Below are 15,563 nucleotides of genomic sequence, written 5' to 3'. Positions count from 1 at the left end.
CAGCTTAGCCCTTGTGTCTCAGCTGCCAAAAAGCTCCTATTCAACGTTATGCTGAGTTCATCAATGCTCCACGTGTCAGGATCCTAACAGGAAAAAGCAGGACAGACAGTCACTCTATTCAACTGCCTGGGGACCCCATGACAACTGAAATCCCCTTACAGACTGTCCATATCAACCTACGGCAGGTCAGAACATATAACCCCTCTAGAACCACAAGCTCAGGCCCACACCCTTTCCCCTTGTCAACACTGTCACTTTAAACAGAACATCTAGCCTTATCACAAAACCTGAAGTAAGTATGACAATTAAGATGGATTGCAAAGCCTGCTTGTGCTTTACAATTAACAATAACTTGGCAGCGTGTCCCACGCAACTGTTGGGTGGTATGGCAAGAACTTTATCCCTGCTTAGTACTGCATTAGCATATTTAGTAGGCTGCAAGACATAATTCCTAAGATATGAACATATTTTGTCTTTTCAAAAATCTGCAATTAAGCTATAATGTGCAGACAGCGTACAACAGGCAATGAACTTTAAAAACCAAGTTCTGTAAGGGGAGTGTGCTAAAAATGGTCCTTTTACCTTATGTCAATTATCTATTTAAGAAAGATTACCTATTCAGTAATAAAAATTTTAGCATAATCTTGGTTAGGAAACAGTAACATCTCAGAAACTATAGTTGATATTCAATCCTGAATTCAATATATAAACAATGGAATGCTTAAACAGTATTTTTTTTTCCTTAGCAAAGATATGTACTTGTCTTCTGCTATTCATTTTAACTTTTTGCCTGCTATCCTCAGATAAATAGTTTTCATAGTAAAACAAGCTGATAGCTCTATGGTAGCCTTTTCTTCTATATGTGAAGTCTTTCTCTCTCCCAAACTTCGTGTTATTTACACTTATTTTAACACATCTGCCAAATTAATTACCAGTAAATGCTTTAGAGAGGTAGTTATTTGGAATGTCCTGACTTTACTGGTTTCCTACACACAGCACAAGAGACACTCACCCCTCTTAGCTTTTTAAGTATGTTTACGGTATACATTATCTGTAAAATCAGACTGGGGGGGGGGGGGAGAGAGCAAAAATCTTTCTGCGATAGCCAGGACATTGTCCTTCTTGACATCTGTGTTGCTGGTGGACAGGATATCCTGCCAAATGTAATAAGACAACTGTGTGACCCACCTTGTGAGAGAGGCACCACTAACTGATTAGAGCACAGCAGGAGAGGGTGCTGATTCTTCTAGCCTTGTGCTGCATCCTCTACATACACAAAAAGAAGAAGGCGTTAAAAAAAAACCTCCCTTACAGAAGGGAAAGAAAAGAAAAGAAAAGGCCCAGTTTAGGTGAGTAGCTCAGCTTCGATAACAGAGAGAGCAGATGAGAGTAACAAATGCAATTTCGCATACAAAGACTTTTTTCATAAAACCAGCAGAGTAACGGATTAAACCACCTGGCAATCCTGGCAAGAAAAGAAGAAAATCTTAGGCTGTGACAAACCAAACCAGGTGTAACAGGTATAAAACTTTTGCTTTCCAATAATACCCCTCTCTTCCCTGGAATGCATTGACAGGTGCAGAAGTTCAAGTTACAGTGGGGAAGTAGCAAATAAATACACAGCATTAGTGTCTGACGTGCTTGCTGAGCAACCGGGGATGTTAATAACTGGCAAGGTACACTAATCTCTGATTGCAACATTTGGTTTACCTTAATCTGGAGGGACAGCTGTATTAAAGAGGGAATTATACTAATCAGTTCAAGGCCCTTGCATATAAAACTTCCCATTAGGCTTAAAGTACAACAGCTTACGCTCATTCTCTAGGAGCCTTACATCTGGTTCTGAATACGGCTGTCTCTCATTTGCAAGGTACAAACTGAAAACAAGGGAAGGGGGGGAGGCTGACAGTTGCTGGAGGATGGCTGATAGAAGAACAAGCTACTAATTCTTTGAAATTTTTTACAACACAAAACTAGCTGTAAGGCATCTTAATACTAAAAAAACAGGCATGTGTTATCAACCCTAGGCCATTTTTTCCTGTTACCGGAGGTGACCAACATAAAATAAAATTGATGATGTCAGTCAAAAACAGCTAAGCACAAAGCTTGGCTTTGTTATCTTAAGTCAGAAGGTATGATAGGCCGTGCCATATGGCTTTAATCCTCCTATATCTTCCATCACCTAACAGGCAACCTTCATGTAGCATGACCTTATTTGGCTGGTCTCAGGTTAGGGCTGCCCAAAGGGGATTTTTCTGTTTCTGCTATATCCAAAGGTTTATGTTGATTTTTTTTTTTTTTTGAGCCCTGCAAACTATAAATCCGACTGATTACTCTGCACTCTTTTGCTTGACTGAGCCTTTACAATCAGACATCCCCGTTAACAATAAGCTCCTAATGAATCAAACATCTATGGCATTAGTTTCACCTAGCTGCCTCTTTCCCATGCACTGCAGCTCTTTGTCAGACCTGGCTTGATGAGAAAAGCTAGTGACACTTGGTGCACCTATTGATAAACAATTCAGTAATGAGGGGCATAACAAAAATTACCTAAAACAACCTGATTAAAAATGACAGGCAAAGGCTACTACAGAGCTTCACAGTTAAGGTAACTCTTGGACTTTGGGCTTGCACAAAATAATTAGATACAACAAAATTCTCTCTAAAATTTCAGCTTTGCACTGATCTTGTTTTTTTATCTAACAATTTAATCAATGTTCAAAAACAAATATTCCGTGATATTTTATATCAGATTCATCCTTTTTTAGGAAGTTTGTGGCTCAATGTGGTGGTTGTTTTTCTCTTTCTTTTAAATTCTACGCTGATAGTAAAGTCAGTGCTACATGTAGTTCAACTTATTGATTACCAGAAATTCCTAAATTAAAACTCAGGCTTATACTTCCTTTGTTTAAATATTGGTCTTGTTGCTTAAAAGCACATGTGGGCTGTAAATAAAGGATACATAAACAGTGAAAATGAAAGCTGGCTCCAAAGGCAAAAATAAGAACAAAATGGAAAGACTGCACCATGCTCTTAAGATGAACACAGGGATCTCTCAGTAAGAAAAAATGTGTTAAAAGGGCACGCACTGCAACTCTCAAGCAAACTTTGATACAGGAGTGCAGGAGCATAACAGTGCTTGATTCAAAATCAGAAATGTGTGGGTTTTGCATTTGTGTAGCAGCATGTTGGGAGGGTTTCAACCAGTGCACAGATGCACTTGAAAATCAAATGTGGACATGGGGAATGTTTTTTTTTTGATATAGCAAATGAGGACTGATGACATGTTTATTCTTTGCAGATGGATCCAGTACAAAACCATACTCTGCAATGAAACAATATCCACCATTTGCTGCTTTCTAGAGCTGCAACAAAATGGTGGCATAGACAGAATGCACACATCTCTCTCTTTCTTCCACATGCTCCCTACCTTGTTCATGATCCTGACACACTCAGAATGTCACTTGGTTTTATTTTTAATTGTTTTGGGAGAGAGGGATTCTATAAAGGATGTGAAAAGACACATTGTGGTTTGAAAATAGCAGCTTATTTCCTTACTAGGTAAAGGGCAAAAGAGAAAAAATACCAAAGAAAAAAGAATTTCAGTCATCATAAATATGTCCTTTTATTGTGAAAATATTTTTCTCAGAATAAATATGTACAGTTGGAATGGCAGGGTGAATGGCTGAGCCCAGTGCTCAGCTGGTGTAAATTGTCATAGTTCCATGGACATCCACAAAGCTTTGATGATTTATACCAGCTAAGAATTTGGCCCTAAATTCCCAGAAATGTGTAATTTACAGTTCAGTGGTAATACATATCAAATTATGCTGGAGATGCCGATGAAAATTTAGAGATATGGTAGCAATTTTTAAAAAAATACAATAGCAGTTGCTGACAATCACAAATGGCCAAATATAATGTATTGGTCTGAAAGGCAACTTCACTTTACAGGTAGTAGTAATCTTTCGTGAACATTTTCCAAATTCTGATACATACTTTGCATTTCAAGGGAGGAGCCAAAAGTTAACTATTTTTTTTTTTTTAAAAATCCACACTTTTTACAAATCAGCGATTAAAGAAAAACACATGAATTAATACGAATTTTAGGGTCTTGTATAAAAGTAATTTAACTATATTCAAATCTAACTTTATAGACACTTGACTTCCACTACTGATTATTAATAATAATCCGATTTTCCCTTATACTTTCAGCATGAATACAGAATGTCAAAGCTAATTTTCTCGTCAACTTAAACATTATCTAAAGAATTGCAAACACAATTGGATACACAGGACTTGAGCCTCTTCTCACACAGCCTGGTTTGACAGCAGCGTAACTCCATTGTCAGATTTACACCAGAATAAATGAGATCTGAATCTGGTTCTGAATTATTGGAGTGCCAGAGATCTAATAGTAAAAATCCAACTAAAAGTACATAAATCTGCAAGTTCTTTTGACCCTGCAGTTCCTGGCACCATACCAAGTAGAAATCTGCAGTTGTACTTTCTGTGATTCTAACACCTTGTTATCATTATGGAACATAACAAAAGCCTACATTGAGTTATCTAAATGAAATAAATCTACTGGACTTCCACTGCTGGATTTTATGAGATGTATGTATACAGTAAGTAAGATATATATAAAAAATCTTTTTAACAAGTTTGAGCATGCATCTGTTGAAGACAGAGAACCTAATTCTCATAGATGTTAAGGCCACTTTGCACCACCGTGCTCCACTTTAAGGCCCCTTTATGCTGTCAGAATGGTACAAAGAGGCCTCATGGAAATAAGGATCAGGACCCAAAAGTGTGAGGGAGAAATTCTGCTGTCAAATACACCTTTGTAAATTTAGAGTAACACCCTTCACTTCGATGGAATTACTCCAGATTTACAATAATGCAAATGAGAACAGAATTTGGTTCAGCCAATTAATGAAACTCCGCCTTTTGCTCTATTTATTCCAAAAGAAAACTCTAATCATCTAATTCGACATATAACAAAATCAGGTTCCTGATAAAGACCAATTAGTATTTCTTCATAGCCGTGTTAGAGGCTGTATTCATTTTAGGAAATGTGCATGCATTATGAACTCAGTTTTTATTTAGTACACATTAAAAGTAAAATTCACACACGCAGTCCCTGCATAAAGTCTGGGGGAACAGATTTTGTGTATGGGAACAGGGTACACAAAATCTATCCTCCCCACCAACATGCAGAGTAGGGGCAACCCCACAAGCCTCTGCAAGAACCCCTGGATTGTGACCCCTACATGCACGCTATACAGTGGTCTGTGAACACTAGAGCCACATAACTGCAGATCCTTTGACTATATGCCTTCCCTTTCTTCAGCTCACCCTTCAATCCTTCCTCTCTTCTGTATTGATCTAAGCGGAGCCAGTATACAATCCGAATTCTCCATGTGCATGAGGTGCACACTATCAACGTATGTTCTTATACACAGTGGTGGCTCTGATACATTGGATGGCACTCTGCAGTAGCTTTGAGCCGCATGAATTTCAACCTTAGTATGTAATCTTTCCATGTTTTTTGTCTGTCAGCTAATGACAAATAAAACATGCTCAGTTTCCCAGGCTCTTCAATTAAGAACTTTTCTTTTTGTTTAGATATTTAATGGAGGGATTATTTACAACAAAAGAGTTATGAAAGGCTAGATCTTCAGCTGGTGTAAATCAGCATAGTGCCAATGAAGTCAGCATGGCAAGAATCTCCGGATGGCATAGAGCTACTATATTAGATTTATGTCATCCTTTCCTGGTATGTGATGTGACTCCAGTGATCCTCAGCTGCTAGAATGATCCTTTGGGGCCATATGCAACTGGTGGCAACTTAGAGCAGCCCTTTGGACTGCTCTAACTTGTGCCAGCCCCCAGTCAACCAAAGGGCAGGGAGCTGCAGTGGCATAACACCATCTCTCTGTCTCCCCACCACCAGATCTGTGCCAACGGCAACTCTACCAGATCAGAAAATAGACCTATCATTAGAGTATGATGTGTGAGTGTTCAGGCCCTGGATAAGCCAGTGGTGGTGATGTCATGCCATTTGGCATGCTTGGCTTGTTGGATTATGTATCTGGGCAAGAGTGATAAAATTGTGACCTGCTACCTCTGTTTTGCTAGAAATGAGCGTGTTGTCTTTCATGGTGCTTCAGCTGACTCTGCTTTATTATTCATGCCATCACCATCACCACTGTTCACCATTTATTAAAAGCTGGCCAATCTAAATAGTGAATTTATATGCATGTGAGGATCTCTCATTTGTTAAGTATGTTCCACACATAAAGAATGACTTGTTTAAATAAAAATTAAAAAAAGCTTAAACATTCTAGTTATAAATGTATTTTACCTATTTGGCCTGATTCTGGTGTCACTTACAGATGTAAACAAGAAGTAACTCCACTTTAGTCAATGGAGTTACTCCAGCATAAGTGAGATCAGAATAAGGCCCAGCAAAAATAATTTAGACCAGATCCTCAGCTCCAGTACTGTTAAGGGATCTGTGCCAATTTACACCAGCTAAAGATCTGACCCTTTCTTTTGATACATAGGAGACACTCATAAACCAGATCACTCCCATCACATCCTGAGGGTGACAGAATATTGGCAGCTTCAGTGTGAGTCTGAAGTCCAAATTCTCTTTTTAAATAACTTCCATAGGCTAGACCAGCGGTTCTCAAATTATGGGTCAGGACCCCCAAGTGGGTTGCAAGCCCATTTTAATGAGATCACCAGGACTGGCTTAGACTTCCTGGGGCCCGAAGCCTAAGCCCCACCACCCGGAGCTGAAGCCGAAGCCTGAGCCCCACCACCTGGGGTTGAACCTGAAGCCTAATGGCTTTGACCCCAGATGGTGGGGCTCACGTTATAGGCCCCCTGCCTGGGGCTGAAGCCCTTGGGTTTCGGCTTTGGCCCCCCGGCTCAGGGCACTGAGGCTCAGGCTTTGACCCCCCAACCCCGAGTGGTGGCAATTTTTGTTGTCAGAAGGGGGTCATGTGCAATGACATTTGAGAACCCCCAAGCTGGACAGCTCCATACATTGTACTGGGCCAAGACATCCATGTGCCGGACATGGCCCTAACATACACAATAAGATGCTGTAAAATTTAGAAGCCTATTCCTAAGAACAGTTACAAATACATCACCTATCCTACTATAACAAATTACTGTAAAGGAAGTTTTATCTAGGGATGAGTACATCTCAAAAGATTCAGAATTTAGGTTAAACTAGGATTTGCCTCCAAATTGCAGGGACCTGTTTGGACCTTTGTGCAGGTTAAGGAAGCCCTATGGGTTATTGCAACAGAACAGAAACATTGGACATAAAAATGTCCCAACCATTCCTCCTCACCCCACAGTATACTCCCAGCCCACCCCCAGCCTTCCCCAGAATGGCCCCAGCAGCAGAGAGCACAGTGTCAGAGGAGGAGAGTTGGAACAATCCTCCAGAAAACTCCTGCAGCTGCTTTTCTGACATTTTGTGAGAGGTGCATGGGTGCAAAGGAGCCATAGGACAACAGTGAATTGGGCCAATAGGGAATGGGACAGGGAAAGTCAGAGTGCCTAAAGTTTTTCATAACGGTAAAAGCCTTTCCACCTCCTCCACTCCATTACTATACCATTCGCTATGCTCACATCCTACACAGGTACAACTCCCAGCATCACACATAATACATTGACTTGATAACAGTAGGGAAAGTTTCGTCCTGCTTCGGTCCCCACATGAGCTGTCGGAGGGATGCCCCACTCCTGCAGACCTTATACACTAATTTGATTTAAACTTTGTTGTTCATTTAAGAAAACAAAAGTGGAGGGAGATTGCTTAAAGTTAGATACATAAATAAGTGATCAGAGCACCCACAACTTCTATTGGCTTCAGCGGGAGTTGCAGGAACTCAAAACTTCCGAAAAATCAGGCCACTCATTTAAATGCCTCTTGGATTTGGGTGACTTTCTTTAGGCATCTAGGTTTGCAAAATGTTACAATATGTTTTCCTCTCTTATTCACAAAAACATTTGGCTACTCCATCAACATATTGCACTAGTAGAACATGCATGGCGATGCATCCGATGAAGTGAGCTGTAACTCACGAAAACTTATGCTCAAATAAATTTGTTAGTCTCTTAGGTGCCACAAGTCCTCCTTTTCTTTTTGCAGACACAGACTAACACGGCTGCTAAACCTGACATGCTAGTGTACCCTGGGACTGAATCAGATTTGAAATCTTTAGTTCTAATTAAAATAAATAGCATATTATGTCATTTGTTTATATCCAATGTGATATTAATTCAGAATGCAGCAAAGGATCATAGTTCCGGTTGAGTGGGACAGTGTACATTGTATGGGATGATAGTAAGGACTTGTCAACACACAGTTTACTAATTAAGTTGGTTTGAAACCACTATAGGTAAAGTGGTTTCAAACCAACTTAATTAGTAAGTTTCCATAAAGCAGAGACAGTTATACTAGTAAAATGGTGTTTATTCCCATAAATTTAGGGAACTACATCATTATAAGGCACCATTATACTGGTATAACTATTTTGATTTTTAAAACAGTTAAATTGGTACAAAAGCTACATATAGACCAGATCTAGATGAAGAAAAATATATATCTTGGTAGATGCATCCCGTAACTGCGTTTTGAGCTTCTCACACTTTTGAGATGCTTTTGAGGTAGAAGAATTATTCTATGGACACTGTAAAATGCATTTTCTGGGGGTTAGACTCATTTGGTACACATTGTCAACCTTAACTTTTTTTTTTTTAACAAGTGTTTAGTAAAGTCCTATTTAATCTCGCATCCCAACACACTCCTATTGAATTCTTTAGCCAAGGCCCACATCCCTAAAATAAGAAATTTTTAACAGCCATTTCCAATTGGATATAACTTTCTTCTTCCTTGCTGCTCATCTTCAGAAACAATTTCAGTCAGAGCTAGAAGTGTACTGAAAAACCCTGCTTAGAATCTCAAATAATTCCTGCCTATTCATTCATTCATTACCTCTCCAGCAAGAGAATGTGCAGTTACTAGAATTTTATACAATTAGTGCTCTGAGGGTGCTTTAAATGCAAACCTGTAAGAGGAAAGTAAAAACAAATCAAAGTTAATTGTGACTGGCTGGAACAAAATGCTTAAATCAATATGACGATGGCTCATCTGCTCGTCATTTAGCCATTACCTGGGAGACGAACACCTCCTGCTGTGCCTTATTTTTGATACAGATTTATGACTGCCTCGATTTTGCAGATACATGCTAAGCCAAAGACATCCCAGACTCCCTCTGTCATTACACTGTTTGCCCTTCATATCTTCTTTTATTCATTTGTTCTTTATGTATCTCTCTTTGTTAGAAAGACACGCACACATGAAAACTTGGGCATTCAGGAAGTTTAAAACACGGGGGGGGGGGGGGGGCGGGGAGCAGTAAGAGCAGAAGCCAACATCTCCAGCTTGCATTATACGTTATTTTTCCTTGATGAAACTGAACAATTCTCCCAAACAAGAAAACTTGTGCTTAAAAAAGGAGAGAGAGAGAGAAATAATACATTTCTAAATGCAAACGGGGGGGGGGACGGGACGGGACGACGACATACATTGCTCCATTCAACTTAGAATGAATTTCAGAAGATTTCTTTACAAAATACAAAAGTCACTTTAAAAGATGTTGCAAGTACAAATTTGGAAATAAAAGCTCCATTGTTTGGTATTTAACGTATTCAGTGCCTAAGGATGTAGAGAATACAACTAATGAAAGGGCATTTGGATGACCCTATGGAGATACATGGCCTGATTCGTATCTCACTGCAGCAGAAATCAGGAGTCTAGTCAAGTCAATGGAGTTACTTCAGTGTCCAGGAGGTCAGAATCAAACATATTGTGTCCATGCTTGGGATTTGTTGAAAGCATAGCCTCTGGGTGTTAATGGCAAAGCCTTTTAGCTCTTGACAGCAAATGGCAGGGGAAGTCAAAATTATGACAAAGTAAAGATTTTAACTCGTAACACAAAACGGGCATTTTTCATATTACTAGATCTTCTTTGGGGAGATCCACCATAAAACCAGAGTTGGTGCTATCTCTGAGAGAAAAGCTTATTATACACACATTTGCACATACGAACATTTGAGGGTTATGTAAATCCCCTTATATCCTTTCCCTAAACTGTTGTTAATAATATAACATATGCTATAGCCCAGACCCACTAGAGTAACTGTGATTTTTACATGACAAAGAACATACGACACTGCAGTCAAAGTGACTAGATATATCAGACCCCTATCAAATATGAGAAAACAAATTAATTACTGACAAGTATATTTAATCAACTATTTTAACTGTGCTGATCTCACTCTGGTACATACACAATCAGTAATCATGGAATAGTTAGAGAACAGAAAATTCTGGATTAAACCTGCTCATGTCACCTCCCTCCCACTTTACTTATCCCACTAGGTTAAATGTGGGAAATGTTAATAATCTGCTGGGAGCATGGGTAAAATAGAGTGTAAACAAGTATGGAAAACCTATGAGAAAACTGTTATGGAAGGGCTTGAATGGCAAGGTGCAAAGGGCTACAAGAAGAAAATTGTGATGGCATACAAAAGGCAAGAGAATAAGAAAGATCTGATAACAACAGATACCCAGTGTTAGTCTATCAACTTCCTGTTAGCTAGCATTCCACCTACCTCCCCCTCAATACATTCATTTTTTGTTATGATAAAGGACATTCATAACAATGTTATAATGACAGTAAATGTGGGATTTAAGGTATATAAAACCTTTACCCAACATTAAAAAGCCACCAAGGGGGAGTTACCTTGCACAAGGTTCTATTTAGTGATGGTTCCACTCTTTCACTCACTGACTGCAAATCAGCATTTTTAGTGGACAATAGGCTCAGCAGTGGCCTTATGATTGCCTCTTTTCAAATGGAAATGGCTATCCTAACTCCTCTGCCAGGTTTTTCTTACCAGAGCACAAATTGCAGTTTACAAGGCTCTGAGGGGGGGAAAAAATCTTAGCTGAATATCTTTTTTTTATTTGACAAACTGACATGTAAATTACCCTTTAAGTGCTCCACTCTAGGGCTCTGATCATCTCCTAATTGTCACAGTCAATTGTAGCCAACAGTCTCTTCAATCCCAAGCGCTTTGACAACAAGCATAAGGATCAAAGCAGAATCAGCTCCCTTCAATATCCTTCTGTTTAGGATGCTACAAAAAGCCTGAAAAAGAAAAGGTGTAAGGGCATTACTGTAGAAGAAACTGAGAGTAGGAAGTACTATAATAGTCATTTTCTCCTTCTCTAATATTATATATCCTTATACTGTCTGTTATCGCATATTCAGCATGAATACATAAACATCCTTGAGAATAAATAGGAACTGAAAATTGTTATAATATAGGTTTCCTTACCAAAACGAACACGCTATGCATTTTTACCAATTCCTCCCCATCCCCCCCAACTTTCCCCTCTACTTTGAAAAGTAACATGACAGAAATCATTTAAAAAAACAACTACTGTACTTTATTTCTCTCAAAACAATATCAATTTTTATCGTTCAAGATAAGACTAGAGGCCTGATTCTGATCCCATCTAAGCCATTGTATATCAGGAGTAACTCCACTAACGTCACTGGTCATGGTGAGTTCCACTGATGTGAAACTGCTGCAAGTTGCATAAGAATCAGGGTACTTATGCTATATTTTGGCAATGCAATATAGCATAGTGCCTAATGCAAAGTCTATAAATACAATGGGAGTCTTTCCACTAATTCTGATAGGCTTTGGATCAGACCTCTAAAGGCCATTTAAAAGAAATATCAACATGTAAGAAAACATCAAATCCCAGAATTACTTCAAAGAAATACAAGTTTCCAAACGCTGTCCTGGAAAAGATCACTTTGCTGTAGTTCTGTAGGAAGACCTGCCTTTACTGTATAAAAGGCCAACTAACAATCATGACAACAGTATATGATTTGAACAAAGTTTTGTACTAGTTCTTTAATCTGCTATGACATGCTCCTTCCTTCCCAATACCTCACCAAGAAAGCCCTCATGCAAGCTCTGTGGGGTTTAGGACCCCATGTGTTTTGGCAGATGGACATGGGAACAGGGAGCAACCACTTTGAGTGATTACCTCAGGACCTTGCAGATAGCCACATGACTATCTGCTAATGTGGCATTTTAATTCCACTGATGTCCCTTAAGAAGCTTCTAAAACACCACCACAATGGGAGGCTTAGCACAGCTCCCGAAGAATTTGTGCTAGAGTAGGAGGAAGGTCAACAGAACACCACAGAAGGCCGGCAAGATGCTCCAAGACCCAGTGTTGGAAACAGAGCTCCATGTGGTTACCTAGGCTCTGCAGTTTGGGACATATAGATCCCCTCTGGCTCCCCCTTACTTCCTTAGAAGGAAGCTCTATGGGATGAAGCGCATCAAGTTTCCCAGATCCTCCATCTCCCTCCTGCAAGGTTTTCCTCACAGAGTTGCAATATAACCCAAGGTTTCAGAGTAGCAGCCGTGTTAGTCTGTATTCACAAAAAGAAAAGGAGGACTTGTGGCACCTTAGAGACTAACACATTTATTTGAACAAAGCTTTTGTGAGCTACAGCTCACTTCATCGGATGCATGCAGTGGAAAATACAGTGGGGAGATTTATATACACAGGGAACATGAAACAATGGGTGTTACCATACACACTGTAACAAGAGTGATCAGGTAAGGTGAGCTATTACCAGCAGGAGAGAAAAAAAACCTTTTGTAATGATAATCAAGGTGGGCCGTTTCCAGCAGTTGACAAGAACATGTGAGGAATGGAGGGGGGGGGAATAAACATGGGGAAATAGTTTTACTTTGTGTAATGACCCATCCACTCCCAGTCTTTATTCAAGCCTAAGTTAATTGTGTCCAGTTTGCAAATTAATTCCAATTCAGCAGTCTCTCGTTGGAGTCTGTTTTTGATGTTTTTTTGTTGAAGAATTGCCACTTTTAGGTCTAGGTCTGTAATCGAGTGACCAAAGAGATTGAAGTGTTCTCCGACTGGTTTTTGAATGTTATAATTCTTGACGTCTGATTTGTATCCAATGATTCTTTTACGTAGAGACTGTCCAGTTTGACCAATGTACATGGCAGAGGGGCACTGCTGGCACATGATGGTATATATCACATTGGTAGATGTGCTGGTGAACGAGCCTCTGATAGTGTGGCTGATGTGTTTAGGCCCTACGATGGTGTCCCCTGAATAGATATGTGGACACAGTTGGCAACGGGCTTTGTTGCAAGCGATGGTCACATAAACACCACCATATACCAGAAACCTACTGACCACTGTGCTTACCTACATGCCTCCAGCTTTCCTCCAGATCAAACGACACAGTCCATTGTCTACAGCCAAGCTCTACGATACAACCGCACTTGCTCCATCCCCTCAGACAGAGACAAACACCTACAAGATCTCTATCAAGCATTCTTACAACTACAATACCCACCTGCTGAAGTGAAGAAACAGATTGACAGAGCCAGAAGAGTACCCAGAAGTTACCTACTACAGGAGAGGCCCATCAAAGAACCTATCCTTGCAACAAAGCCCATCTTGTTCAATCTCGGGACACAGTACTAATTTTAATAATGCATTTGGCTAAGCTTAAGGACTTCTTAAATACAGAGTTTTTACAATAATATTATAAATTTAAGTTAATACTAGAGTTGGTCAGAAAATGGAATTTCCTTCCAGCAAGCAATTCTGACATCTTGAAATCTGTATTCATTCCGAATTGGACAAACAGTCAAAACAATTTTGTGGGAAGAAAATCCAAAAAAAATCTCAATTTGGAAACATAGAAACCTTTTGTTTTCATCATGTCAAAATATTACAATAAAAAAGTCCAAATGAAGTGTTTTTACATTTTCAAAATGAAACATTTTGACATGATCAAAATGAAATGTTTAGACTTTTTGCCCATCAAAACTTTCACCAAAATTGACATATTTCCAAGAAAAGTTTCGATTTGGATTTTCCAACAGAAAATTGTTCCATCAAAGATGTTTCAACCAGCTGTAGTTAATATTACCACAGCCTATATTACCACAACTATAGCTGCAGCACTATTATATAAAGAACATTATATTCCCTAAATAGTGAAGTCCTGATCTTGTCCCTATTGAAATCCATAGCAAAGTTCCCATTCACTTCAATAACACAGAATCAGACCCATCATTCTTCTATGTTGGTTATCCTTAGACACTTTATTAGGAAGGGTACAAAAATGAGTAAATTCTATGGGGCTATTTTGGTCACTGAAATTCCTTTAAAACACAAAGATGTTTTCACCTGCCTGCTCAACCACAATAGTTCCATGTGCCAAGAAAAAATGCAAGGTAACTCGGAAAATGATTACCTGTTTACACAAGACATTTTACCTGCAAAGGCCAGGAGCACCCAGATTATCTGCAGCATGGCTGGGGAAAACATATTCCCCAAAAGCCTTTGTATTACTTTTTTTAAAGGCGGTAGCATGCACTTTTCCCAGCAAAGCTCTCTAGTGATGTCTGGTGTGTGGAAAGGGCAATGACTACACCTCATCTGTACAAATACAAATGGCCCAAGCCACTGAATTCTGCCAGCAGTGTTCACAGGGCCTTCTTATGCTCAGATAGCCAAACTGTGACTGCCTCCTGTGAGTAGAAAAGGGGAGCCTTCTCTTAGCTTTTCTGCACTTGTGGTTCTACAGGCATATTTTAAAAATGTCCAGCACTGTGAGGAAACTTTATTATATCTCCATTTTATAGATGAGAAAATTGAGGCAGAGATTTTAAGGGCCTGATCTAAGACCATTGAAGCTCAATGGAAAGATTCCCAGCTCAGTGAGTTGACTAAGGTCATAGAAGAAATCGGTGTCAGGGCTGAGATTAGAATATAGGAGTTCCTGGATCCCAACTCTGTAGTCAGATTACACTTCTCTCTGCATTGCAAGGATTTCCCCTTCTGCCTAAACCAGGTCAAATTCTGTTCTCTGATGCATTGGCAGATCTTTACTGAAAACTAAGCATGTGCATACATGCAGGCACCCATACACACAGCCCAGAATTTTGCACACTATCTTCAAGATAAACATACTACAGTTTATAGAACATGGGCATCATTCCTGGCCATTGAAATTAACATCTTTAATACAGTGAAAGATACCTTTTAAAAACACTCAAGACAGCTACTAAAATCAGGCGCTTAACACAGGTGGATCAGAATGGCACTCGGTATTTGTCAGGTCAGACAGAAGTTTGCTTCATCAGGGTGGTCTCGGCTAGAGTTTGTAATGTGTATGATAACTGATATAATGAATGAAATAGGGATTTTTTAAAAATTCAGTCTGGCGACTATTAAATTGTACATTTTAATTGATGAACTCAAGTACAAAGAACAATAAAAATGTACTGAGTGCCCAGTCCTCACAGCTTGTCTTGCCTACAGTTACTTTGGGCTTTTATACAGCCAGTTTAGAAACATGCATAATTGCTTATGGTCAACAACATGTCACTGCCAG

The sequence above is a fragment of the Caretta caretta genome, chromosome 11 (assembly GCF_965140235.1).
Source record: "Caretta caretta isolate rCarCar2 chromosome 11, rCarCar1.hap1, whole genome shotgun sequence".
Classification (NCBI taxonomy): domain Eukaryota; kingdom Metazoa; phylum Chordata; order Testudines; family Cheloniidae; genus Caretta; species Caretta caretta.
The sequence above is the reverse complement of the archived record's forward strand: the minus strand, read 5'-3'. Positions refer to the sequence as shown.